At 39.7% G+C, this 27,680-nt stretch overlaps 1 protein-coding gene across 2 annotated transcripts in view; it reads right to left on the minus strand.

The window, feature by feature from the left end:
• FRMPD4 (FERM and PDZ domain containing 4) overlaps positions 1-27,680 on the minus strand; it is a 298,624-nt gene that overhangs the window by 31,748 nt on the left and 239,196 nt on the right. The window lies entirely within an intron of this gene.

Raw genomic sequence — 27,680 nt, forward strand, 5'->3', positions numbered from 1 at the left:
ATGCAGTAATATGGTAAAATGTTTATTACAATGACATAGCAGAGAACTACAGAGATTAATAATATGCCAAAATAACAATGGATATTAAAAATTAAGCTTTTTCCAATCTAACAAATTGAATTGTCTTTACTTTATATTATGAAATATTTGATTCACCAGAAACCTGCATGCTGTAATAATGGGTTTCTGCAGCAAGAATGGAATAACATTTGATTAATTCTATCAGTTCAACATCTATAGACTACTAATTTCTTTCATCTGCTTTACAAATGCAAGCCACTTTTTATACCATCTATCTCTTTTACAATTAATGCCAAATTTATCCGAAGACAGCAGTATTTTCAAAACAAAAATGAGGACAAAATTTAGCCCCCATTTCTTGTCTAGCTTACCCTTTTAAATGGGTGGAAAAAGATTAATATTTGGTAAACACACTCCGTTAGAATTTTTATGTTTTTACAAGATTACTAACGAAAGTTTTTTCTTTAATATTAAACCAGTCTTCTTTAGGATGGAACTAGCAAATGGAAAACATATAAGCCACTCTTAAAAAAAACCCAACTGATTTGATTTACAGGATAGAGAGAAGAAATTAATAGGAATCTTGCCATGATCAAGTGGTCTAGACAAATGACAAATGTATTTTTTGACTATTGGTGGGCAGTTGGGGGTGGTGGATAACTGGGACAAAGTAAGAGTAAAGTGGAAGAAGACAAAAGAAAAGCCAATTGGAGTCAATATATCTTGTATTACATGGTGGGTCAAATGGCTGCTGAGGACAGTATTAGCTAAGAAAAGGTCAATTGCCATTTTGTTGCAATGGAGTTGATTTTCTGTTGGTTTTGCTACTTTCAAACACAATTAATTGTTTATTTATGTGACTTACTGCCTGGGTAACTGAAGTGCAACTGATCTGGCATGCCTGGCCTGTTCAGCAGTACTAAATAAAATAAATCACACTGTATTGGTCTTATATAGTGTCATCTTATATCCACATTCACACCACTGACACACAACTTAAAAAGGCAAAAAAGCAAAGAAAACAGAGGAGAGACTGAAGGCCCAGTCAGAAAATAGGGCTGGCAAGTCAGGCTCGTTGAAGCCAACATATCACTGAAGGCCAACTGGGATAGCAAATTCTACTTCTGTCAAAGCCATCAGTCATGCAAGGGGCAACATGTGACCAAATATCCCCTAACTAAAGAAAAATTTGCTAAGATTCAGTTTTTAATCCTCTTATTAGATATTTGTATCATTGCACTAAAAGAGTATAGGTAGACTTCAAAAGGAGCGATTGAAGGCTTTGGCTGTTTGTGATGAGAACAGAAACAAAATTAAGTTAGAAAGTTTAAAAAAATTAATAAGGAGCTACACGTAGTGAAAATTAAATATTCTGCCACAAACCAGCATCATTTCATCCTCTTTAGATATAATCGTAACTAATGAATTTCCCACAATTATCTTTCATTTCAATAAAACATGTTCCAAAGTTAAAATTATTTATTCAATCATGAAACAGGCTTTATTTACAGTGTTCATATTTCTAAAAATTTACATTCATTTCTAAGGTCTGTAAGCTATAGTTTTGGAAATCTCCACAGTTATTCTTTATTATTCTCCATTTTTTTTCTTGAGGAGTATAGTTACAGCGTAATAGTTTTAAAAAATATCAACCTCCATTCTGTTTTGCTCAACAACAGGATTCCCTGTACTTTTTTCTATTCTAACTACCACATTTTTGGGAATCTGAAAATGCATGATAAGAAATGTAATTTATTTCAAGAATCTCACAGTCATATATATGCTATGCACTTCTATCTGATTTGTCAGTGCTATATTAATCTAAGCATATGAGTAGACAGAAAAGCCCACAGCTGTTAGCTATGAGATAAACTGTGGCCCTGGGATAACTACTCCATGCCCAACTGTCCTCTTCAATTACTTCCAACCCACTAATGTATGTTTCTCATGCGACGTGAGAGTACCACTACCACTGCCTCCTGCGGTACAGCTACCTTAGAGAGTTGCCCTTAAAAAAGAAAATCAGCTTCTCCTGAGAATGTTTTTCAGCTCATTATTCTTGGATTAAACCTGGCCAGGTGCCAGTGCAGGTAAGATTCATTCCAGACTAACAAGAGCTTTTTTAAACCAAAAGGTCAAAAGATTTATTTTGAGGACAAGACTTTCTTACGGGATAATCACTTCCATTGGAATGATGCTAGACTCTGGACCATTCATTCAACATTCGAGGCTACAATAAGGCCAAGGAGTATTGGGACCTGAGCATGTCACACATACACAAAGCAGGTGTTAAGCACCACATACAGTCCCCTCATTATTCGAGAAAACATTTTCTATAAAACACATGCTACGTACAAAACACAGCACAGTTAAAAGAGAAATAAATATTTAATTATCAGCTTTTTGATCTGCAGTACTTGGTCACAACTCCACCACTCATTTTAAAACCTTCTCAACTCATGATGACAAAACTCCATACCACAGCACACCACTTTCTACTTCCAATACCGTTAGCAAAACCTATATATTTAAATGATAACCCTTGCACAGCACTGGAGACTGTCAATGGTACCATGTATTGTATCTATCACAGTAATGGAAAAACAATAGAATCATTGACCACGTACTGTAATCTGTAGGTTTTATATCTCAAATATATGTGTACATACGTATATCCATGTGTGACACTAGAACATATGGACAGTTTAGATTAGATTACATGAACTAGGTGTGTCACCACACTTAAATGTGAGCTATTTCTGTTAAACAACTTCCAGAAGATAGTGGCAACAACTAAAAAGACAATTGCAATCTTACTTTCCCCTTGAAATAATGTCTTTTCTCCTTCAAGAATATGACTAAAAAAAAAAAAAAAAAAGTCTATATTACAGTTATTTTACTACCTTTCATATTCACTTAACCACAACCTAAATATTTCTCTTTTAGATGAACGTACTCTTTTAGAGTCATTCAAGACCAAACATCTGCAACTCCAAGCTTGGACAACAGCTATGGACTTTTTGGGTGCTCTGCCATCTCACCAACACCACAATACAAATTATCAAGCTTCTTTCATTTCATGACATTAGACTCAAACGGTGATAACAAGGCTAAAACCTGAAAACGCCAATGGGAATTTCACTGATTCATCTCTTTGTCCTTCCTCATGCCCCGCATGGTGATTATATTTGTCAGTTCTCCCTACTGCAGCTACTTAGGCTGTAACCAGAAGAGAATATAGTATCGTGCACCTTGGGCTACGTGAGGCTACAGTGCCAGCCATTGACTTTATCGGTGAACTTGCAGCTGGGAATCACTCTTTTCTGCTTCTTTCTAGGTGGAAGAGAGGAAGGGATGGGAGGGCAGACTAGGAACGTGGGGAGACTCACAGTATCTGAACCATATGGAACGTGTGGCTCTGTTCTTTGTATGCGTTCTACAGTAAATATAGCATATGAACAAAGAGAAAGTATATAAATAACCTGTAGTCTCTCTTAAGAACTGAGAATGTAAAACATTGTTTACATTAATTTAAAAGCTTTTAACAAATTTACATACTAGAGGAGTACTAGGTTTCTCTCCCATAAACTAATTATCTTCCATAAGATAAATTAATTAGGAATTGACATATAATAAATAATATAATTTACAGGGAATGCAATTAAGAAAAAACTCTCTTAACCATAACTTACCTCTGTTTCACTCACACTGAACATCAAATTCTGAAACTTTCTTGTTTTGGAATGCTATGTTGTCTGCTATAATCAGGATCCTGTTTCACTTTGGGTCTCACTATTGATAAGAAAGGTCTGAATTTCACAATTAGGGAGTGTGATACCATGATGTGCAGTATGCTTCACACTACATTTTTGAAGTAAGGAAATGGAAATCAGTGGGTCAAAAACTAGCTACAAAATCTAACAGGTTACCTCAAATGCCCTGTTCAAAGCTAAGGGAAGTGGAACTCATCTTCAAATTCTAGCATCTCGGTTAGAGAAAAATCATTCAGTATTTGAATGTCTGTCACTGTTATGAAGTTTAAGGCAATAATAACGAACACAGAGTTTGCAAAGTCCCTCTATTATACCACATTTCAAATTATTTCAAAAGGATAATTTTGATTTCACTTGTATGTATGTTTTTACATAAATCCTATTTTACAATAGTTATCTTCACTCCAAATTTCACTTGTCCAGACTTTTATCATGAGCAATGGTTCCTGTGGGAAAGAACAGTTTGCTCCAGAGATCCACCTAGATTTACTTCCAGGGCCAGAGACATCTTCTGGAGGGGATCTAGGTGGGACAGATAGACCCATCTTAACCCAGTGTTGCCTCATCCTCCACTGTTATCATGCAGCCCCCCGTAGTGCACCTCCAGGTCCTGCAATGATGCCAACCTGCCTGAGTGGACTAGGGGAACCTTGATAAGCTAGTGGACAATCTCAGTTTTCACTGACACCCATGAAACAAGGCAGAGGGACAGGGGAAGAGAGGCTTTAAGAAGATTATGCCTTTCCCTAAGACTATTTTAGTCACAGGAGAGGTAGTGCTGTGCAAACAGGAACAAATAAGCTAAAAGCCCACACAATCCAGCTCTTCTGCACTGGACAACTCCTTCAGTGAGAGCTGTGGTCTATGTGGCTCTTCCCCTTCCCTATCCAAAGGCAACATGGTAGTACACAAACTACAGAACATGTTTCCATGACTCAGTACCTTCTAACTGAGAAGTACAATTGATTAAACCAGGCTGGAACCCATGCTACTGCGGGCAGATCGCTTCTGGCCTCTTGATTACATCTGCCCATAGACAAATGTTGTTCTAGCAGCAGGTGAAGAATCTGACCTCTCTAAGCCTAGGAGGGAGATATATTCCAGATAATTTTTAGGGGAACACAGGAAATGATACTTTCTCAAGAGGTTGCCAATACATGGCACAAGAACTGCTTGAAGGGTGGCCAATGGGATTTCAGTCTCTGCCTGTCCAGCTGGCTGCACTGGCCTCTAGGAAGTCTTTCTGAAGATCCCGTACACAGCTAGAAATGGGTGTTTCTGCCATCACGCTATGCAGGCAAGGCAGGGTATGCCACACATGGCATTACATCCCCAACTTCACCTCAGAAGACAGTTGCAGGAGTGCAGCAGGCAAGAAATGTAGCAAGAGGTTCATGAAATAAGGTAGGCTACTACAAAGGTGAGGTGTGGGGTCTGAATTTGGGCAGGAGGGGTAACATTACACAGTATATAGATATAGAAGATGGTACATGAGGCCAAGGTCTTGTTTTGGGGGAGGACACATGAGGAACAACTTAAGAGATGAATGGGACCATTGAGTTAGATGCTGGTTTTTTCTGGGCATGACAGAGCACAGAGCACAAAGGTCTTCAGGTCTTATTGTTGGAGATAGGAAGGTTGGGTTGGAATCCCTGGTATTCAGAAGGCAGAGAGATCACACATTTGGAAAGCTGGTGGCTGCTTCGTTTACTGCTGTTAATGGTATTACCTGCCCTTAGCCTTACTGTCAATGCAGTGAAATACTCTTGACACCCAAGCAACGTGAGCTTGTGAACTCCTGAACCCTACAGTTTAATTTGAATAGCCCTGCTGCCTCACAAGGTCCTTAAAATTCAAGCCTGCCATTACATATATGAAGACTTGCAGCAGCAGAAGCAATCTGCACAAGACTCTGGGAACTTTACAGGATTTCTGGTCAACTGTCTGAGTCCTAAAAACCATGTAAGTAATGGATGCTTGAAATGACCACTGCCACATAAAGCATAAAAGATAAAATGGGATTGTTACTGCACTGCAGGATCAAACAGCAGCAGAAACACAGCTGAGAGAAAAGATACTGTGATTTGAACATAAATAACTTCAATAATAGCATACAGAAAATTACTGTCAAAGCAAATTACATTTTATATAAATGTTCGTCTTTCTTTTAAAGGTCTGGCATGGTGTGAAAGTCGATCTTTAAAATTGTCACAGTCTGCAGCTGGCACTAATTGGAACCCTTGTTGGCAGTCTCCATAAGAGGCCAAGAAGCGAGCATGTCTGCAGGCTAAATTACACTTGCTTCCTCCGATAGAAGTGGTCCCTTCAGATCAGGGCTGTGGCACACTGGCGGGCTTTCATACAGAAGATGCCATTTCAGATGCCTCTGCAGTAAAGGCTTTGAGAATAAAAAAGCCTCCTGTTCTTTAAGCCTGTCCATCTGTCAAGCTTTCACATGTACCAAATTCACTCCTTTTTCTCCTTTATTAACACTGTGGCAAGGTGAGCCCTATAAAGAATTTGTTCTTGAATTTCAGTGCTTTATGAAGACCTGTATTTACCTCCAGCCAAAATAATCCTCCTCTCCACAAATACCCAAAGTTGTCCAGTTGCTTATATTCTAACTTTGAGGCTATAATCTTTGTAACAGAGTTACCAAAATGTTAGTCAAACAGTAAATACCTGTGCATGCTGTACAACAGTGCCTTGGTAAGGCTTCTTGAATATCAAGAGCAGTGTTACACTGCTATCTAACTGCGGAGCAATGTTACCTGCAGTCCTCTACCAGACAGTGCCTTACCATCTCCTTCTTACTACATCAGTCTTCAATTAATTCTGGAGGGCAACTCTTAATATCAGCAATATGCAGAAACCTCTACATTGACTGGGCCACCTTCCCTAGGCAACCATTCTGCTTTCACAGATGAATGATGGTCTTCCTCAGACCCTGAGAGAACTTGGGGTTAAACCTCAAGACAGAGTAGAGGACTTATTGGGAGTTACTAACTCTGGAGTTGTCTACTCCAACAGAATCAGTATTTGCTCATTTTGGCGAGTATAAAAACTGAGAACCAAATGGGCATGCATGTATATCTGATGGATTGAGACTTTCACCGAGTCTGATCGTTAGCATGCTACTGCCACATGGTCACAGCATAAATTACTTCATGCTGCATGAAAATGCCATACTGCCAAGGAGAAAAATGTAGTGCTTACTCCCCCATTAATTAATTGTTCAGCTGTCCTCTTCCAATTAGACTTTCTGCACATTAGTTTTAGAGGATCAAAGGCAGATAAAGTGGGATGATATTGGTCTCTCAGGCCACTCATGCAGGCCAACGTTTTAGTGCTGGTTTTCCTATCATGAACCGCCAAAGCCTCGGAAGCTCTGAGGAAAAGTTAACTCTCAAAGTGTAATAAACAAAGTGCAATATAAGCCAGCCCCAAGACGTCTATTGATGAGACAGCTTTAGGAACAGTGCTATGAAGCTAGTATACACTCCTATCAAAGTAAAATATTTAGCAAGCTGGGTGGTCTCACCATGGAAAGGGAAGTTCCACTCTCCTGAAAACTTCTCCTCCTTGTCAGACAACATTGTTTCCATCAGACTGCAATGACTTTTAAATGGCATTTCTGTGATCATTTTGAGTGAGCCCTCTCAGACAGGGTTTCTAAGTGAGCTAAGTGCAATTCTGTTTTCCTGTTCTGCAGCTCGCCCTGTGCAGAAGCCAGCAGGTATGCAATGGCTGCCCGCTGCACACACTAGTTGGGTGTGTGAAACCCATTCAATTAACTTGGGATCCCTTATCTTTTATACTAACATACTGACTGAGGACTTTCAGGAACTCAGACTGCAGTGAAACACCGAGATTGCAGAACAAAATGCATAACATGGTAAATATTAACTGTTCCACAAAATCCAACCCAATGCTGACATGAAAGATTATGCTTCGAAACTGTAGCGTGAAGTAATTCTCTGGTGCAGCCACCAGAGATCTAGCAATGATTACGAAATCTATTCCAATGACCCTGTAATTTTTTTAATGTCAGCCTCCAGAAATGGAGTCATCGTGACTTTCTTGGAGTTGCATACATGGTCACAGCAAAACCTAACTGCAAAAATGTTAAATGTAATTACAACATTTTTGTAATTTTCTAAATTTTTGTAAATATATCTGGATCTTCAAACCAGATTCAGAATTCATTTACCTGGGAGAGGGGAAAAAAAAGACTACAAAACCTTGACTGCTTTTCTGTACAGGTCTTACACGTTACTCTGTATTATCTGTATTAGATTAAAAGAGGCTTTCTTGTGCTTCACTGAATTTCCAGCAGTTGTTTAGACATCTTGATGCAGTTGCAAAACTACTTGAATTTTTACTTCGGTAGTGGAAACAGACAAAATAATTAAGCTTAAAAGAATGAAGGAAATGATGAGGTAACTTTCCAAACCTTGAAAATTGGTGTTATTCCACTCACTCATCTCAGTGAAAAAGAGAGATTAACAATACAATCTAGCAATTGAAAAGGATGTCTCAGAGGGCAAATGCAACTCTAATAGTCACATAATGAAGCCTTGTTGGTCTTTTTTTTTTTTTTTTCTTCCAAAGAGACACAACATAAATTTTCACTTACAAAAGAAATTCCCTCTTCTAATGGTTTATTTTTAATGTCTTTTTTTTTTGCTGACACTATCTTAGAACAGAACAGTCATCCCTTAACTTAATAATTCTTTTCTCTAGTCTGGCTGCACCAGACTTCTCATGCCCCATGGGAGGTGAAAGTTTCGATTTCATCGATGCTGGGCTACTTTTTTTCATTTTAAGTGGCAGAGAAGGATGCTTTAGATGAGGACATCTTGACAATGGGGAAAAAGAATAAAAGAGGAATAATAATTCTTTGAATAGCCACACAGTATCAAGGAAAAAAATCAGTAGCAAAAGACCAACAGCTATGGTGATGGTTTGAGAACACACTAAATCAGGCTTCCAGCTCTGGATTGAAAAATCTGTGGCCGTGCACTGCACAGCTTTGGAGCAGTGTGTGAACAGGGTCTACCAGTTCCAGCATGCTCAGAAACTTCAACAAAAGAAATTTCATACAGGATCAGGTATTGTCTTTCCTTCAGCAAATGCCATAAAGTTAGCATAGAAGTCAACAAAAACTTCATGGCACATCTAATGGCTAATTTCACAGAAATGTAACTCTGTGCCAAGGTTAAAACTGCACTGGTGATTGAACAAGCAAGGTGCAGCTCTGCTACCACAAACCATGAAACCAGAGCTCGACTGACAAGTGACTGCTTGTGGCCACAAAGACATGAAAGGATGTGAAAGGAGGTTTGCTTGCTGTGATGGTCACAACATCTTCTGGCAGCAGGCAAAACACTGCTGCCTTCCACAATGAAATCCTGCCTCTAGTGGAGCTCATCTTTGCCCGCCAAGTCCTGACAAAAGTTAGGCACTTGATATGCTGATATTGAAGAATGCAAACATTGCTCCATTAGTGCTTCTACTCTCCCAGCACTCTCCCGCTACTCTAATTTTCATCAAAGGTAGACATACTTTGGACAGAGAGTAAATTTACCATATATGCTGATGCAGCTTTTTGCACAGTGAAATTTGGTTAATCTAGATAGTATGGCAGTTAAGAGATCAAAAAAAAGAGTAATTCAATAAAATGCATTATCTAATGTCAAACACTTTGAATAAATAATTACAAAAATGAATTAAAATAAACAATGGTATAAACTTGTTGCTTGTTGCTGAGAAACAAGGAAATCATGTACTCCAAAATCACATTTCAAATGGAAATAACAAAGTGAAATGAAAGATAGTTGAAGATGTCAGAAACCGTGCAGAATCAATGGCTGCATCACTAAGACTGCAAAAGAAATCTATGGGAGTTACGTATTAAAGAGGAGGAAAGATAGCTAAAAAGAAAAAATCTTAAAAATGTTTTTATTATGTGACAAATTAACCTTAATCTTTTTTGATCAGAGCTTCATTTTCATATGTACTGAAACATTACAAATAATTACAGTTGCTGTTCATAATCTGTATGGCGCTGGCATTTTCACTTTCAGGTTAGGGCATTGTGTATGACATAGTAATGAAAGGTCAGGTGTTCACATACATCATTCCTGCAGCTATTCCACTTTTTTTTTTTCCTTAATGCTTTTCAAAAAGCAGACCATCAAATACATTTGATGATCAGATGTTAAATGCTTTAGGACCATCTTGTTTTAAAGAGTCATCTGACTTTTTATTAATAATGCATAGCATTCACATAGGGCTATTTTGTGTCGGAAGTCCTTCACAGGCATTATCTTAGCCCTAAGTAATCCAGCCAATAAAGAAAAAGAAATTAAGAACAGGAAGATACATTCAGAAATGAGATAAAGCTCTTGAATTCTGAAGAATATTGTCTTTTCAATCACTATATTATATACTGTTGTCAGTTCAATATTATTTACTTTATTATTGTTCCTTAAGAAAAACACATTCACTCAAAGAGTAAATGGCATTATTCTTTCAGTTGTCTGAACACTATTATGTTTGCTTTTAAGTTTTATCTGCTTTTTTGGAACCAGACTATCTGATCCAATCTACAAGCATCTCTAGTCTTTGTTATGGAACACACTGCTATCATTATGTTTTAGATAATTAAAGATTGACAGAAATTGTTTTAAGAAATGTTCCAACAAAACAAGATTCATTCAATTCTTCATTAAGAAAAGTTTCAGTAGTTCATGGCTTCAGTTTAGTGGGTCCTTTATTATAATAATTATTATTATAGCTGCAAGTTTAGACAATTGATGGAGACTGAGCTATAGAGACTAATGCAGAATGATTTTTGCTTACTGAATCTGGAATAGAAAATTGTTTGGTCAGATGCCAACTGAAGCAGTATAAGTGACAGCAAATGTGATTTTATAATGATTTGGATGGGCAGCCAAAGAGGCTACTCTTCTTAAGGTATCATGCACATGGCACAGTAATTCAGACAGCAGCAGGCCTGATATGCAAACTGTTTGGCTATATTTGTGTCCCCACATGTTATTTAACATATTTGAGATGAAGACTTCTATGAAGCAAAACTGACTCAGAATTGTTGCCAACCAACTAACCACTTGCTTCTGTTAAATTGCATTAGTTATTAAAAAGAACTGCCATGAATACATGCCATATATCCAGAATGTTTAAAATTCAAAGCTTCACCCCTCTTTTTTTTTTTTTTTTAAGGATGTATTTATTTATTGTGCTAAAATTAATAAGACACGATTTTAAAATTCTTTTCTATTTAAAGCTCTGTCCAACCTTTCAAAATCAGATTGTTAATTTCCATTTAATACACCTCAATATTTATGCTGGTTAACTTAATAATGCATTTATGCTATTATACCCTTTATTTTCCTCCCCTTATGTATCACTAGAGCTACATAATTTGTTTTGCATTTTACTTGTGACAAAGAACCACTAACACAAATCTCACTGAAAAGTTACAAAACAAATGTATGTTGCAAGTAAATGTGATCATTAAGATTAAAAAATACTTAAGAAGAAATTTTGACTTGATAAATACAAAAATGTTGCAAAATATAGGGAAGGAAGGAACATTTGAAAAGGGGAGAAGAAAATTACCCTGCAAACACAAACCAAGCATAAAATGCTGAACGGTTGCATTCTTCTATCCACACAGAAAATGAAGACATAATTGCAGTGCAGTCGGATGCACCAATGTGAGCTTTAGTCTAGACACGATGGGCAATAACAGCAGTAAAAATACGATGCCGCTCTCTTCAATATCAGTTTTACCCTCTAGAAAATGCCCACACTTGCAGAGCCAAACCAGCACTTCGTTATCTGTACCAGCCAGATTAAAGTTCACTCGGGGATATGATTTGTACACGTGCTGCATTCAGACCAGCCCCAGCCCACCGCCTCTGCAGCACCACTATGCTATGCGCTGCAGCAAAAAAAAAAGGTGAAAATTAACCAGTTTTATCACTGTCCTCTCCTGCTCCTTCGAAGCTGTGGGTAAGTCAGGACTGAAGAGGACAGTAAAACGTCTCTGCTCTTCAGGAAAATGGTGAGGGGGAGGAGGGAATCTGTTCATGGAGGAGGCGAATACATAATTCACCACGCAGCTACAGCCAGAAGGTGGTAGGAGGGAAGATGGATATTGGTGTAGAGGAAAGAAGAAGAAAGGGCTGACTTCGTGCGACTTGCTAAACTAATTTTATAGGTATCGTCTAAATAATTTATCTGGTATACTTCTATTTTTTCATCCAGATTTACATCCCCTGTGGCTTGACGGGGTGCTCCTGCCTCCCCGGAGGGTGCTGCGCCCCGCTGCAGGCAGCAGGACATACTGGGGCTGTGCAGCCCTGCACAGAGGCGCCTGAGAGCCCCGGTGCTGGGGAGGGAACGCGCCATGCCCTGGCACAGAGGCTCTGCTCCTGGCATAGCTGCTCTACTGTGTGAAGCAATTATTTGACACAAAACACTTAAGCAAGCAGAGTCGTCCTACGCAACAGTGCTCTGCAAGCACCAGCCGCTGCACCAGAGGGGTGAGGGCACACCTGCTGCTGCTCCTGGCTGCCGCTCTGGAGTAGCCTGTCAATAGCCATCTCTGGGTCAAGGCCAGCGCTGCCAGCGAGCGTCGCGCTCGCTGCCCGCAGGTTTCTGGAAGAGAGTGTGGAGACATTTGCCTGTAAATTGCAAATGGGCCAAGTTGAGAGACCGCAGCTGAGCGGCTCAGTCCAGCCAGCACAGCCAACACCCCAGCAGCCATCCTAACAGGACTTTGGTGGCAAGAGTCACCTCAAGCTCTCTAATGGCATGAGTAACCACAGCTTAAAGGACTTTTCTAGATGATTTCTGTAATGAGAGGGACAGCTGCAAATAGTTTCTCCCATCTTCAGCATGGCTAAAGGTGGCTAGTTAGGGCTAAAGGCCCGACTTTAAATAGCTGGAGCTCATATGGGTGCATTTGCAATGAGGTACGGGGGCAGTTTCATTGTTCAAAAACAACCCCAGCCTCTCACGCGCACTAACAGACCAGAAAGCTGCTCGTGGGTTGCGCATGGGGGTTTAGGCACCTCAGCTCCACTGCCTGGCTGTGGGCACTGCAGGGCTCTTGTACTCTGAGCCAGCTCAAGTGTGCCATATAGAAGTGTCTCCCATGTAAGCAACCGAAACAACTTCAACAAGTCTGAAAAGCAGGTGATATCAAGGTTTCCCTTCTACAAAATAACTCCTATAAAGAACAACCCTAGAGGTTTGCAGTTTCCTTCTCTTGGGTGAACATCCCATTCTCCTCTTGAACAGCTTATACTTCTGTTTCATCATTAGTAGGTTGAGAACTTTCATTTAAAGCTCATTGATGAAGCCATTAGGCACTACAGATATCACTCACTTCAGCTGCACTCATGAGATAAGCATTAAAAAAAAAATCTTCAAAAGTCTTATCTTTTTCACTTGTACACACTGAAAAAGATCTATCTGCACAAGAATAAATTCCTTGTTCCAAGGACGTGCATTAAAATTCATTTCTCAAAGGGACATAACAGAGGATTTAGCATGCAAAGGATACATGTTCTTTAAAGGCTATATGTCAAACTGCAAGATTAAAAATAGACTTGTCAAAATTGAGTTTGACAGAAATCACTGTAACATCTCCTATGTTCCAATGGACATAATATTCTTCATTATGTAGTCACGTAGTAATTTTTCTGGGCAACCTGGAGACTTCTCTGGAGTCTAATTAGACTGCAAATGTGATTTTAAAAAAGCAAATTAAACCATTATTTTAAAATTACATTTACTGCTGATGCAAAGTGCTAGATTATGAGTATTGGCTGGCAGTTTCTTCACGTCTACAGGCCAGTAGTTTTTCACATACATGTAAGCAAGGAAAACAGTTATAGACTCCATCCTTATGCATAATTTTGGCCTTTAGGTTAAACCTGTCAGTGGTAAGTGGAAGACAGGAAGAACAAGATCTAGACAGGTCACAGAACCCTGATAATGTATTTTTACCACCTGCAACCCAAACTAGATACAAAACTGGCCAGGTACATTTCACTAGTTCCTCATGTCATGTATGGCAAGAGAAGAATAAAAAAATAAAGAAGAGTTCTGTGATTCTATAGAAAAAATATTCATTTATTAAATGTCTTTTAAACCTTGCAAACCCTTTTTAAAATTTTATTTTCAAGATATTTTTTATTCCCTATTTCTGTCCCATCCTGACTTTTTGCATTTCAGTGATGCTAAAAGATAATCTCGGGGCACGAGCCCTACTTAATCTACGAAGTATCAACAGCCACAAAACCTCATAAAGAGGCAGGGGAGAGAAGTATCCTTATAGAATCCAATTCTCAAAGCTAATCATTAAAAAGAAATGTGAAGGAGGGAGATCAGAAAGCTTTGAGAGGATTTATTTTGTTCGCTTTCCTCCCTCTACCCTCTCCCCAGCTGCAGTCTCCCAAGAAATGTTCAAAGTTCATACCTTCCCTGTGGCTCTTCTGAGGATACAATCTCCAGAAGGCAAGTTTCAGGAAGGTCACCTATGAAGGGGATCTTTGCCTCTGAAAATCCAGAAGTTCAGCATTTGAACCACGTACTATTATAACTTTTTAAGGCAGTTAGAAACAATACTTTCTCCCAGTTCCTGTGAGAGCAGATACCTAACCTTTGCTTTGCTGTTCTGCATGCTGCTGATGCCAATATCATTAACCTATTCCTTCGGGCTGATGCACCTCAGTGTTTTGCAAAATGTGGTGTTGACTTTTTACTTCACTTGCAGTGCCGCCACTGCCTTGCTGTACATCAGGGCAGTGTCCCCGTTTGAGCAGAGGCCTGAAGACCTCTTCCTTTTACTGGTTATGGGCAAAAACTTCCAGGTGTCCCAAAGGTTACATATGTTTTGGCGGCTTGCATAATAAATTCATTGGTTACACAAAGCCAGCCATGGGAGATGCTTTGGATCCTTACAGGTATGTTACACTGACTTCAGACCTGCCACTACATTTATCTCGCTCCAAAACAAAGATGTCTCTTGGGGAGGGATATTAAAGGAGTGGCAGGCTGCCTCAGCTGCCCCCCGAGCTTGCCATGAGGAGTAAGGGCAGAAGGGACAGTCTTTTCTTCCTGTGCCCTAGGCTGGGAAACATTCCAGCTCCTTCAGATGCTACCTACTGCCTGTTGGTCTACAAATTACTAAGAAGTAATTTGGAAAATTATACTGCTCTGGAAATGCATGAGTCCTTTCCCTTTGCAAAATAAGGGTGAGATCTGCTCACAGAGTAATTCCCATGCACTACAGTGAGGAAGGTGCAAGGGAAAGGGGAAGACAATGGTAAGCCTGTGGTTTCCACTTGAAGAATCCATACCATATATATTCATTAAGGAGGTCTTTGATTACATGTGCAGCCAGTGAAGGGAAGATGATGTTGTAGGTTACAGTGTGTTGCAGAGAAGAGCAGGAAACCAGAACCTGTAGGTTTCTGTTGTGCTGCTTTTAAGGGGGGAAAGGAGAAAAAAGACCAGAAGTTACCAAGAGTATTCAAGACTGTTGGGGATGTCTAGAGAAATGAAGGGAGGAAAAAAAGATCTTATGTTTGTTTTTTTTTTTTTTTTTTTAATTAAAAGGGTTGTAGAACTAAATCTGCCCCAGGAGAGAATATTCAGTAAACAAGTCATTGTGTGGTGTCTCTAATCTTTCCTTGAAACAACTGGAAGCAGTCTATGAGATACAAAATGCTGGATTAAGTGGAATTTGGATCTGATTTGGTCTGGTGGTTCCTCAATTGTCATATTCCCCTTCCAAGTGATTAATTTGTTTTATAAAAGCTTGTGATAGTGCTCATATTCAGAGGTTACCCAGTACACACAGTACTGACATTTTTGGTTGACATTTGCTTCTCATCAAACTTCTCCTGAACTTCGGCTCTCATCACTGAAGTATCTGTTATATGGATGTAACTGCAGAGTCCTGAATCTAATGAACTTTCTCTGTATAAAATGCTTAGCTCAGGAAGGAAGATGATTTCACTGAAAACCACATTACAATATTTGTTGTAAAGAGGGGTGCTACAATTAACCACATATTTTGCTTTACTTATTTAAGCTCTACTTTCATAGGTCAGAATTCGAAATAGGAAGACATTTCTGATTCAGCCTGCTTTGGATTTCAATCTCTAACACTGTACTAAGGACTGGAAAATTAAACTGACTAAAGTAAGTAAAGGAAAGTAAAACCAGCAACACGACAAGCAAAGACATTTGCCTTCAAAAACTTTCCCATTATTACTACTGAAAAGGTGGTAGTGATGATGCATATAAAGGTACGTCTTACAGTCCATCAGATAAATGGTTAAACTTGCATAACACTTGTGAGGAAGAGGATGAAGACAGAAGTAGCAGAAGAGATGTGGTAGAGGCAGCCCTCCTGGGTATGGTCTCCCTTTCCTCCCTCTCTAACCTCCTTTCATAGTAACAGCCTCTGGAAAAAGATGAACTGATTTATATCAGAAACTTTATCTCAGTGCTATCAAACTCACACATTAAATAATGGTGTATCAAAGCTTACCATGGACTTAAAAGCCATGACACCAGCTATGATAAACTTGTATCTTCTGTTTTCTCATTTTTGGTCTTTCAGAGCTCATGATTTTATGCTCTTTCTGCAGTTAACAGGACTGGGGGCTTCCATTTAAACAAGACTGGGATTTTCACCCATTCACATGAATGCCATGACTCATTACAAAATTACCTAATGGTTTAAATCAGACTCACAAAAAAAAAAAAAAAAATACAGGGAAAGGACTTCCAATTGCCTGCTGCTGTTCAGTAACTACATAAAAAAATATCTACTGGGTTTTTCCTCTTGTAGCTAGAAAGCAAAGTTGAAGGCTGCTATTGCAAACTATGATAGCCCTCTGCTGCACCTCATGCTCCTCTGCACCCTGCCACAGAGATGCTGATATGAAATTGGTACAGAGGGTGATGCAGTGAAAAAATGGTAGTAAAGCTAGTGCATAGACCATCCTACTGAGGCACAAAACCACCATAAAAATTTTAAACCTCTACATGTTTTCATTTATTTACAGCTATCATCACTGTCACTTGTACAGCCATAAAACCTAACACACCAGAAACTCCTCTAGTGTCTCGCTCCCCTATGGTTTTGTTTTGCAATATATAGCATTACCTTAAAAATGGGTTTGGCCTACTTGAAATATCTAATTTTAACCTCGTGCTTTCTGAAGGCTTTAGTAGGCACCCAGTTTCAGAGAAGGGAGAGTGATGGGAAAGTGAAGGGAGAGAAATAGGAAGAGTGATGGGAAAGGGATCTGCAGTGGCTGGCGTGGGTAGCCACAGGGAATGGCATGTCACAGAACCACTCCTTGAATTACCCTAGATCAAGTAGGTAAATGGTTTCTTAAAGCATGTTATTCCACTATTTGACAGCTGTATCTTAAATAAACTGGCAGGCTATACTACAGCCACTACAAGTAATCCATGGGGTAATCCATAAACAGCCTGATTGAAATCCCCCTGAAATCCATCAAAAAGATTTCAGCAGGCTTTGGATCAGACTCATTTTGCTGGAGGATGAATGTTGCTCCATAGTTCCCCAGAAAACTAAGCACATGTGGCAAAGCAACACCTTTCCTGTCACTTTTAAGAGATCTTTCTCAAATGTTTCCTTTAACAAAACCTTAAACAAGTACACACCTCTTAAGTATTTCTAGAAGCAGGCAGTATACATTTTAGCTTTTATAGTTATGGACACCTCTTTTACAGATTTAACACACAGAATATTTATCATACTCAGAGCTCTCCCTAAACAAAAAATAAAGTGGGCATTATTCTCTGTGCCTGTAAAGCCAAATTCATCATCTCTCTCAGGTAAATAAAACAGAATTAATTCACAAAGCTGTAAAACTGCTTTATTTGCACTTGACTGTTTAACGGGTAGGAGTTTTAATAGTCCTGACACTGGTAGGATAGAGGGAAATAACACTATCACTACCATTGTATCATGTTTAATAATTGTAAAATGCTGTGGTTTGTTGCTCTATTTAAAATAATAACAGTATTGTTAAACAGCTATCATAACAAATGTATTTTTGACTGAAGAACCACTAACGTTAGTCTTTATAAATAAAGCCAGAAATAAAAATACATGTTTATAATGATACTACCTACTTTGAAATAACAAAACAGTGCATTGGTGGTGCACCATGAGCAGCAACCAGTATCCTACTCGGAAATTTATATCATCCTGCCTCATGCATCAGATACCTAAATGAACAGTCTTGACAAGAGCTTTTTTTCCCCCTCATTGTTAATGACATGTATGCAAAAGCACGGTAATTATTCTAAAGCAGCAGCTGAAGGAAAAACTCTCATAGAGCTATTGGTAATCTGTCATGAAAAGAGTACCATGAAGACAGCAGGCAGTTCAAAATCCTAGTATTTTTGGCATGAGACAATTTAACTGCGCAGAAGCATCTATTGAACAGTTAAACAAGTACATATTGGAATAGATTTTTAAAGTTTACTGTTTACTCAATAGACTGATTTATGTGAAATATATGAAGTATAACATATGAATACATTCTAAAATATGCGCAGTAAAGTAGCTATTCAAAGTAGCTATTGCATGCTGCCCTTTGGTAAAATGTCATCTTTCTAATTGAGGCATTAGGAGTAATATTGTAAATAAACTGTTGCTCAAATAGAAACTAGGTCTTAGATCAGTAAATCCTACCAGATTAAAGCATTTATGCCATAATCTTCATCACAGTACAATCAAACCAAATCATTAATTCTTCCTACTGTTTCTGACATTCAGAGGAATAATTGCCAAAATAGAACTTTTCCAAGCATTCAGTGCAGAGAAAAATTAGTACTAAAAGCTGAAGAGAATGTGCTGTAAATTTTATATGTTCAGCACCAGGTACCAGAAAAGTAACTGCTTAACATGGTGCATTTGACTTCCACTCAAAAACCAGCTCACTAGCTCCAGTGAAATAATGCATGCCTCAAAAAAAAAAAAAAAGAAAAAAGAAAAAAAAAAGTAACGTCCTGCATAGGATCACTATCTGGTAAGGCTACAAGGCAGGAGAACACATCCAGCTACAGGCAAGCCTTTGAGAGATGTTCTGCGTGATGATAAGTGCAGGTAGACAGAACATCGGCATGAGTGATAGTGAGCAAAAGCACAAAGAGCTGGAAGTTACTGCTGTAAGATGGGGCTACTTGCTTTGCCACCTTCGCAGAAAAGCCACACCTTCCCAGTATGGGCTGCTAACCCCACAGTGACAGAGCACACCTTTCTGAGCTGTTCATAGTCAGAATTCAGGTGTGAGTAGGGCAGCCTTATTACTCCTATGAATTCAAAGATTCCAAGACCAACATACAACTTATATCTGACATCCTCCAAAACAAAAACTCCCCTGCCAACCATAGTTGACACATGTTTTTTGAAGGCTTTATCTTCTACTTGAGCCACTGCGCATCTTTCCAAAGAGATAAAAGATTATCACTTAAAGACTTTAAATGATGGAGAATGACCACAGCTCGCTCTCTCACCTCTCTCGCTGTTACTAGCTGCAGTTTCTTTAGGGCTGGACTGTACTTTCCTACCAAGCTGAAGAGCTGCCTGCTGTCCAAGTTCTTCTTTGTTCAGATGTCCACATTCAGATAAAGCCATCTGGATTTCTCCTGCCATAACCCAACTAGGCTGATCTTCTTATGTCTTCTCATAAAAAGGACAACTTCTGGCTCATTTTTGCTGCTCTTCCCAAACTACATCCAATTACCAGCACACTTTCAGGAACGGACAGCACTGCAGACCTTCTGTGGTTATACATAAAGTTTATATTGCCTCTCTACTCCCACTTGATATTCTTTTCCTTTTTATATCCTTTTAATATTCATTCTGTTAGCTACAATGTACTGCTCTGAAAGGTCAGATTCAATGAATTATTTAATGCAATAGCAAGCTGAGGCACAAAATGCTTCCTCTTAACAGCCTCTGGTAGTTTCATCCTAGGCTGAGCTGCAGTTCAGTGAACCAAGTGGATCAAGACAGGAATGCTCACATTCACTTGTTCCAAGCAACAGGCACATCCACCCTGTGCTTCACCTTGGCCAGGCTTCTTCTGCAGCAAAGCTTTTACTACCGGAGGCCATATTCAATATGCTGCACTGGGAAATAACACCTGCCTTGCAATGTCAGTGCACGACTTTGAAAGCTCCTTTCCCTAAATTTCTGAACTTCTGGAATTTGGCCAGCTATTGCCATGTGCCAGTGGTGCTATCAGCTAGAGGTGGGAAGACCCAGTGTGAAGTTACTGCGATGCCATGCTGCACAGACTGTTAACTACAAGATGGCAGGCACCACAGGATTTCTTTGAGGCTGCTCTACCAAATGCCATGCATCATCAAGAGCTGGCAAGGAACTCAGCTCATAAAAACTGGACCGTGAAGGACTGCCATCCCCAAGCCAAAATGCACAACAGATAGCAGGGCTGCCTCTGAGAGGCAGGCACCATGTATGTTAACCTTCATGTCCTATATGTAACTTCTCCCATGATCTCCTAAATCAGCTTCCCCACAATTAGTCTTTCTTCCTTGATCTTACAGTCCCATTCCCCAAAGGTCCCTCTGCACCCTGCCCATGCAGCCCCTCAGCACAGAGGCTGGAGACCGTGATCTTGAAGGTCCTGGGCTCTACCACTCTCTTGGCCAAGACATTTTCCACTTGCTCAGGAGCTGACCGCTGCTCTTTCAGGCAACAGTACTGTGGGCTGGAGTGAAACAAGGGTGAGTACATGGCCCCTGTCAGAAAGTAGATGTGGTATTTGGTCCACAGCCCCAGTGGCTGAACACTTGGGCTTCATAACCCACCAGGAGAAGTTTTCTGATGATATAACCCCCAAAATTCTTCCCTAGTAAATTTCTGGGAGTATGAGAATCCACCACAGCCCAGTGGGCAGCACTGTAAGGACAGAAAAAGCTGAGAGGTTTTGCTTCAGGATAGTGAGGGTGGCTCAGTATCCTCAGTAGTATTTTTGCTCCATCTGGGAAGTGTAAGGCACATGAAGGACAGGGAGGTAATTCAGGACAGCCAGAATGGCTTCACTAAAGGCAAGTCCTACCTGACCAGCCTAGTGACCTTCTATGATGGGGTGACTACATCAGTGGACAAGGGAAGAGCTACGTATGTCATCTGTCCAGACTTCTGTAAGGCCTTTGACAATGGCCGCCACAACATCGTTCTCTCTACATTGGAGAGAGATGGAATTTGATGGGTGGACTCTTCGGGCATGAGGAATCAGTTGAATCCAGAGGGTAGTGGTCAATGGCTCAATGTCCAGATGGAGATTGGTGACAAGTGGTGTCCCTCAGGGGTCCATATTGGGACCAGTACTGTTTAATATCTTCATCAATGACGCAAGACAGTGGGATTGAGTGCACCCTCAGCAAGTCTGCAGATGACAACAAGCTGTGTGGTGCAGTCGACATGCCTGAGGGATTGGGTGCTATCCAGAGAGACCCAGCCAAGCTTGAAAAGTGGGCCCATGTAAACCATGCAAGGTTTAAGAAGGCCAAGTGCAATGTCCCGCACACGGATCAGGGCAATGCCAAGGCTGGGGGATGAAAATTGAGGGCAGCCCTGAGAAGGACTTGGGGGTACTGGTGGGTTAAAAGCTGAACATGAGCTGGCAGTGGGTGCTCACAGCCCAGAAAGCCAACTGTATTCTGAGCTGCATCAAAAGAAGCGTGGCCAGCAGGTCGAGGAAGGTTGTTCTGCCCCTCTGCTCTGCCCCTCTTACTCCACCTGGAGTACTGTGTCCAGCTCTGGAGTCCTCCACACAGGAAAGACACAGACCTATTTGAGCAGGTCCAGAGGAGGGATGGAACACCTCTCCTGTGAGGGAAAGCTGAGAGGGTTGGCTTCAAGGACACCTTATTGTGGCCTTTCAGTACTTAAAGGGGGCTTATAAGAAAGATGGGGATAAACTTTTAAGTTGCATTCAGACAAAGGGTAATGTTTTTAAATTAAAAGAGGGTACATTTAGACTAAATATAAGGAAGAAACTTTTTACAATGAGGGCAGTGAAACACTGGAACAGGTTGCCCAGAGAGATGGTAGATGAATCCCTGGAAAGATTCAAACTCAGGTTGATTTGGGCTTTGTCCCTGCTCATTGCAGGGGGTTTGGACCAGATGAACTTTAAAGGTCCATTCCAAACCAAACTATACTATGATTCTGTTATAAAATACTGACACTGACATGCTTAGTTTGTCAGCCTGAAGTACCAGCTTTGCCTTGGATCACACTGACGTCCAGCTCTGCCCTCCTGAACTCCTCAGCATCTCACAGGAGCTGTAACTCCAGCTGTTGCTGCCTGACTTAGAAAAGCCTCATGACACCCACAATCTCTCCTGTGGGTGAGGCAATCCCCAAAGGGATTAAATTAACTGTATTTGGTATCTTTAGAAAAATGTAGGCAGCATATATACGTATATCCATAGCTGAACTGTATATTCTATGAATACTAATATTCTAACCCCCTACCCCCAAAAAACTAGTAATATTTATAAAATGAATAGCGTGATAAAAAAAACCCTATGTTCAAATCATTGTCTATTTTAACATGTATTTTCCAGTAAAACAGAAACGAGAGGTGAACTTCCAGTACTGGAGAAAATCACAATGACATGTCAGAACTGGCACTTTTTATTTATCACTTTTAGATAGAGAGACAGGAAATATTTCAAATAAATATTTAAGACTCTCCTTGTAACAGACTGGCTGTACAAACCATATATAATGTCATGATAGGGTTTTGGTTTAAATGAGCTGCAGAACCTCAGTTTCTCATTTCCAAGTAACATGCACATCCCAAATCCATGATAATAAGGCTTTATGAATCACATTCTTCTCTCTCTCTGCACACACATGCAAACATACGCAAACGCATACATGCAAATGTGGAAGACATACTACATGCTCGTGATGTTATTTGTCCAATAAACATCCCTAAGACTTACATTAGCAAACGGCACCCTCAGTCTATGTACCTCAAGGCATGAATAATGCAATCTCCTCTTTCTCCAACAAAAAAATGGTTCCAAAAGAGTGTGTTGAATTTTCTTTCACTCCCATATGTCAATATGTGGTATAGTTGCTTCTTTAAACCCATGGCAGTTTGTATGAATTATTAATGAACTCAACAAGCCTGCTGGACACTGAAACATGACTATAATTGGTGTAGAACACTAAGAAATTGTTTCAATGCTTTCCAAGAAGGAAAAAAAAAGTGGTATCTTTACTATCACATTTGTTCTAATATTTAATTAAAGGCTTTGAACACAAACAGAATTTCAGATAAAATGCAGAACAAAAGGGTGTTTCTGGTCACAAAAGTATAATTTCCATGTAAAATTGAGCAGTAAGGAGAACGACAAAGATAAAGAAATAAAAAGAAACTGGACTGCAAACTCAGTTAATGAATAGTTATAATTTTTTGCTGTCTTCTAAAATTGAGAGTTCTTGGTACTATTCTTGATAGACTCTTAGGCAGATGATATTTTCCTTTTAAGTCTCAGACACACTGTAATGACGCACAGAAAAGAATATTGAGCAGAAAGACAATGTATGGAACAAAGATTTCAGTGCAATGATTAAACCTCATGACTCCTACACTTTTTATGAAATACAGATGACCTCAAGGATTTTAAACTGCTATAGCAACCGATTTTCTTCTCTAGAACTGCCTTTTCGCATACTGCTTTCTGAGTAACAGACCTGCTGAAAAGCTGAAGTGATCATCATACAATGGGTAAGTTCTAAGATATAAGATGACAAGACGTTTGCCTCTCCTGCAGTCTTGTTTAATTCATAAGCTGAACAAATTTGGCTTTAACTAAACCTCCAACCAAGCTGATTTACTTTATTTAACAATATAGATAGTGGACCACACAGGGATTTTCCCTTGTGCAGTAAGTAAAATACATTAAGCTTTAGTCTGCATGAAGAGGAATAAGAGCTAACAGAACAATTAACATTTGAGCACATAACATGTAAGAAATATGCCTTTGGGATAGTGGAGGTTGACGACAATCTGGGTTTATCTCTTCAGTCTCTGCTTTGGTATTTGCAGCCTCTATTTTGACATTTCTTACTTCTTGGTTTCTCAGAACCAGTTTCTCTTGGTTTCTTAGATGAACACAAAGTAAGACTAAGACCAACATCCTCGGGAGGTCACCTGCTGTGAAATACAGGTGATTCATCTTTCCCCTATTACTGTTGCTGTTTCCAGGAGGTCTGTGAAGACTTGGATGTTTCAAGTCAAGCAAAAAGTCAAACAGAGAATGGTATCTTTGGGGAAAAGCCTGAAGAAAGCTAAAGCAGAAGCTAAAAGGCTTCTCTTACACTATTTTTCATGTGTTGCTTGTAATAAATTACAGACGATCAACTGGCACATCAGAAATCAAACCAGGAAGAGCTGACTAATAAATCCCACAGAAATCTACTGCGTTAAGCTGCCTTTTGAAGCATTCAGTATTTTTTAAAGGTAAATTTATTTTTTTAGTAATTTTTATTTTCTACTAGCTCTTGTCTCAGATCCTTTGTTAATGAGAAACTGGTTTTGTCCTTTGACCTTCCACTATGACCTAAAATTATCCCAATCAGTGGTAACTTATAACTGAAGAATCTCACTTTGGGGGCTAGTGGGTCACAATATGTAAAACCATTCTCCTTCACTTTTAACTAACCTCCTGATTGGGCATATAAGATAACTTTACTCAATTTCTTGGCAATTTTGGAAGTCCTTGTTGGCTGTAGTATTGCTAAATCAAAAATATGACCTAGTTCTGTGTTCTAGTCCACCAACCTACACAGAAGTCCCTACAACTTTTCTATTCCAATTACATTATACTATCAACTGCTAAGAGACTCTGAGTCACAAAATTATTCTTATTGGAGTGGGGCAGGAAAAAGAAAGGACTTGCTAATGACAGTCTTAAGCCTTTTGATCTTATTTCTCAGTATTTTTGAAAAAGCCTCCAAAACCAAATTAGTTCTTGCCAACACAAAAAGTGTCATAGAAATTTAAAGTTGACTGCACCGAGTGAGATCCAATTTTGTTACAACATAAATAAGTCTAGACATCTCTGATTCAAAAAGAAGTTTGGATTGAGTGAGTTTTATCAGACTAGTATTAAGCCAGGTACTTCTCATCTCTACTATTTTTGTGATTTTCCAGCTCCATAGGCAAACTACAGGTTACTGGTGTCAAGCACTATCAACCCCACATGCCTTCTCGCTGAAAGCCAACATTGCTGTCAGAGCAGGAATATGAAATGGAAGTGTAGAGATAGCCATTGTAACTGGACCTTAATGTTAAGAGAGGCAGCCACCTTATGACTGCATGTAGGTTCAGGAGGTATGATTCTTCATTTTATTTTACTTAATAGATTAAATGTAGTCTGGGAAGTAAATAGGATTATGATACTAAAAACTAACTCTGAAAGTCAGGAACCCAGAAAGACACAGCATCCGCACATCAAAGAGAAAGGTCTTGCCGTCTTCAGGAACTCCTGAGTCAGCTTTCCATCACACAATTCATTAAATTCATTACACCACCATACCAATGGACCATGTGCTATCAAGACATCTCCATGACACTTTGCTCTTAGTAGGGTTTTACCCATTTCCCAGTGACTCTCCTTATTTCCTTCCCACCCCAGGGAGTGGTGCTTCCACCTTGACAGGGGAAAAAAGTGCTCCCTTAACTGCAAACACAGGATTACACCACCACTCAGCATGCGAGCTGCCCACAGGATCTAAGCAGCCCCAAGGAGAAGGGCTTAAGACCTCCATTTATTCATATTTTCCAATTACATGGTTAAAGATTTTTAAAAGCTATTGCTTTTTGCTTTTTTCTCCCTTCCATTCTCACTGTGCTCTAAAACAGACATACCATAGCCACCACACTAACAAGTATGCTAGCTTTATTTTCTCCAATTTGACAAATGAGTTATTGTAAAATGCACAAAATCTTTCAAATACAGACACTGCCATGAGCTTCTACACAACTAACAGCTAAAGACTAAAGGTATTTTAAATGCATGAAACTGTACAAGACATTGCAAATTGGTCACAGTATTTTCACCCCTTTCTCTCAAAAGTTAAAATTACCTTTTACATTTCCTTTGAGCACTGGTGCATATAAAACTGCCACCCCCAAAACAGCATTCGTTAAAAACAGGAGATTAAAAGTCTTTCTGCCTTTCCCTGATATGTCTGTAGCAGCCACAACCCTCCAAGGGTCAACTTACAACCGCACAAAAATATCATGTTTCCCTCCAAGCTCTTGACATCACCTTGGCTGTCTTTCTATCAAAATACAGCATTTGGGTAAAATTCATAGTAACTATAAGCCTTCTGCTTGATATTGCCATCCACCTTTCAGTCTTTGAAAGAAGTATTTCTCTGTCTTCCTGAAGCTATTTAGGCAGCAGATAAAAAACATTTCCTGTGATCCAAATGTCCCGCACTGTCTCAGGATAAAAGGGAATCCTGATGCCACCACTGACTGCATTGTGTGTAACACAAGCCTTCACAAATAATCACAGGCCTTATACCACACAAATATTGTGTCTTCTCAGAAATAGCTATGTTTTCCATTACAATAGCTTTGTTAGCTGATGTGTATGTGCTGAATCAGTCAGCAACTGACTAGTAAAATTAGGGAGCTGTAAGGAAGTGAGGAAAGCCACACACTTCTGGAAGGACAGAGCTGCTCTGTGAGTTCCATGCATGTGGTGGTGAAGGCATCTCTGTCACCTTCATACTTCACAGTCACTCCTTGCTGGCACTCCCAGATGCACAGCACAATCCTCTCCTGTCATCCTATACTGCTTCTCCAAGCCCAGAAGCCGTCCTGCACAGACTGATGCTTCCCAAGCAAGCTCGTGAAGCTGTCTCTGTCTTGTCTTCCTGTTTTCTGTTCATTAAACTGCTCCATATGACAGTGCTTGTCTTGTATAAGTGTAGTTGACCTGTAGTAATGTCCTCAAGGCATCCATACAAGCCACAGAATATTCAAGGACCAACAGGATGACGCAGGGGGGTGGCTCCCAACATGATCTTTTATGATTTGGAAATGTCATTCCAAAAGAGACAGATAATGAAGCTGGGAAAGAGAAACCATGAGATTTCTGTAGTTTGACACCTCTGCTTTAACTGTCCTTGCCCTAAACAAAGGACTTGAGATATTTAGGTACGTCCTGCCACATATTCCAACAGGAAGTAATCCTTTGATGCATGAGGGTTGCAGCAGCAGCACAAAGAAAGATAAACATCTGTTGTAAAGTGTGCAATATAGAGGAAATCCATCACACGGAAGGGTTAATTCATAGTAAACTAAAGCTGGGTATTCATCTGTATGACTTTACATGGAAATAATTTGAAACGTTCACATCAGTGCATCTGACTTCAAAGTGAACACTCCACGCAGACAAGCCAATGCTTTTGTTTAGTCATATGAGAAGCAGTAAGCCTACTGGTCAGAACAAGCTAATGAGAGCAACATTTGCTGGTTCACATCTGAAGAAGGCATTTTGTACAGTTGCTTGTGTTTTGGGCACAGCTGTTCCACATCTCTGTTCGTACCCTTGCATTCAGCTACCCTAAAGCAACTTGTTATGGAACAGCTGACCTGAAATTCATCATGGCTGAGTCTCTTTGTAGAGGATAATAGAGTAAGATGATGACAACACTTCAACTAGATGACATATCAAGCCTTGAAATTTCAACAAGACCCTGGACTCACTAACTCCAGGGGGCAT

The sequence above is a fragment of the Falco cherrug genome, chromosome 2 (assembly GCF_023634085.1).
Source record: "Falco cherrug isolate bFalChe1 chromosome 2, bFalChe1.pri, whole genome shotgun sequence".
NCBI classification, from domain to species: Eukaryota; Metazoa; Chordata; class Aves; order Falconiformes; family Falconidae; genus Falco; species Falco cherrug.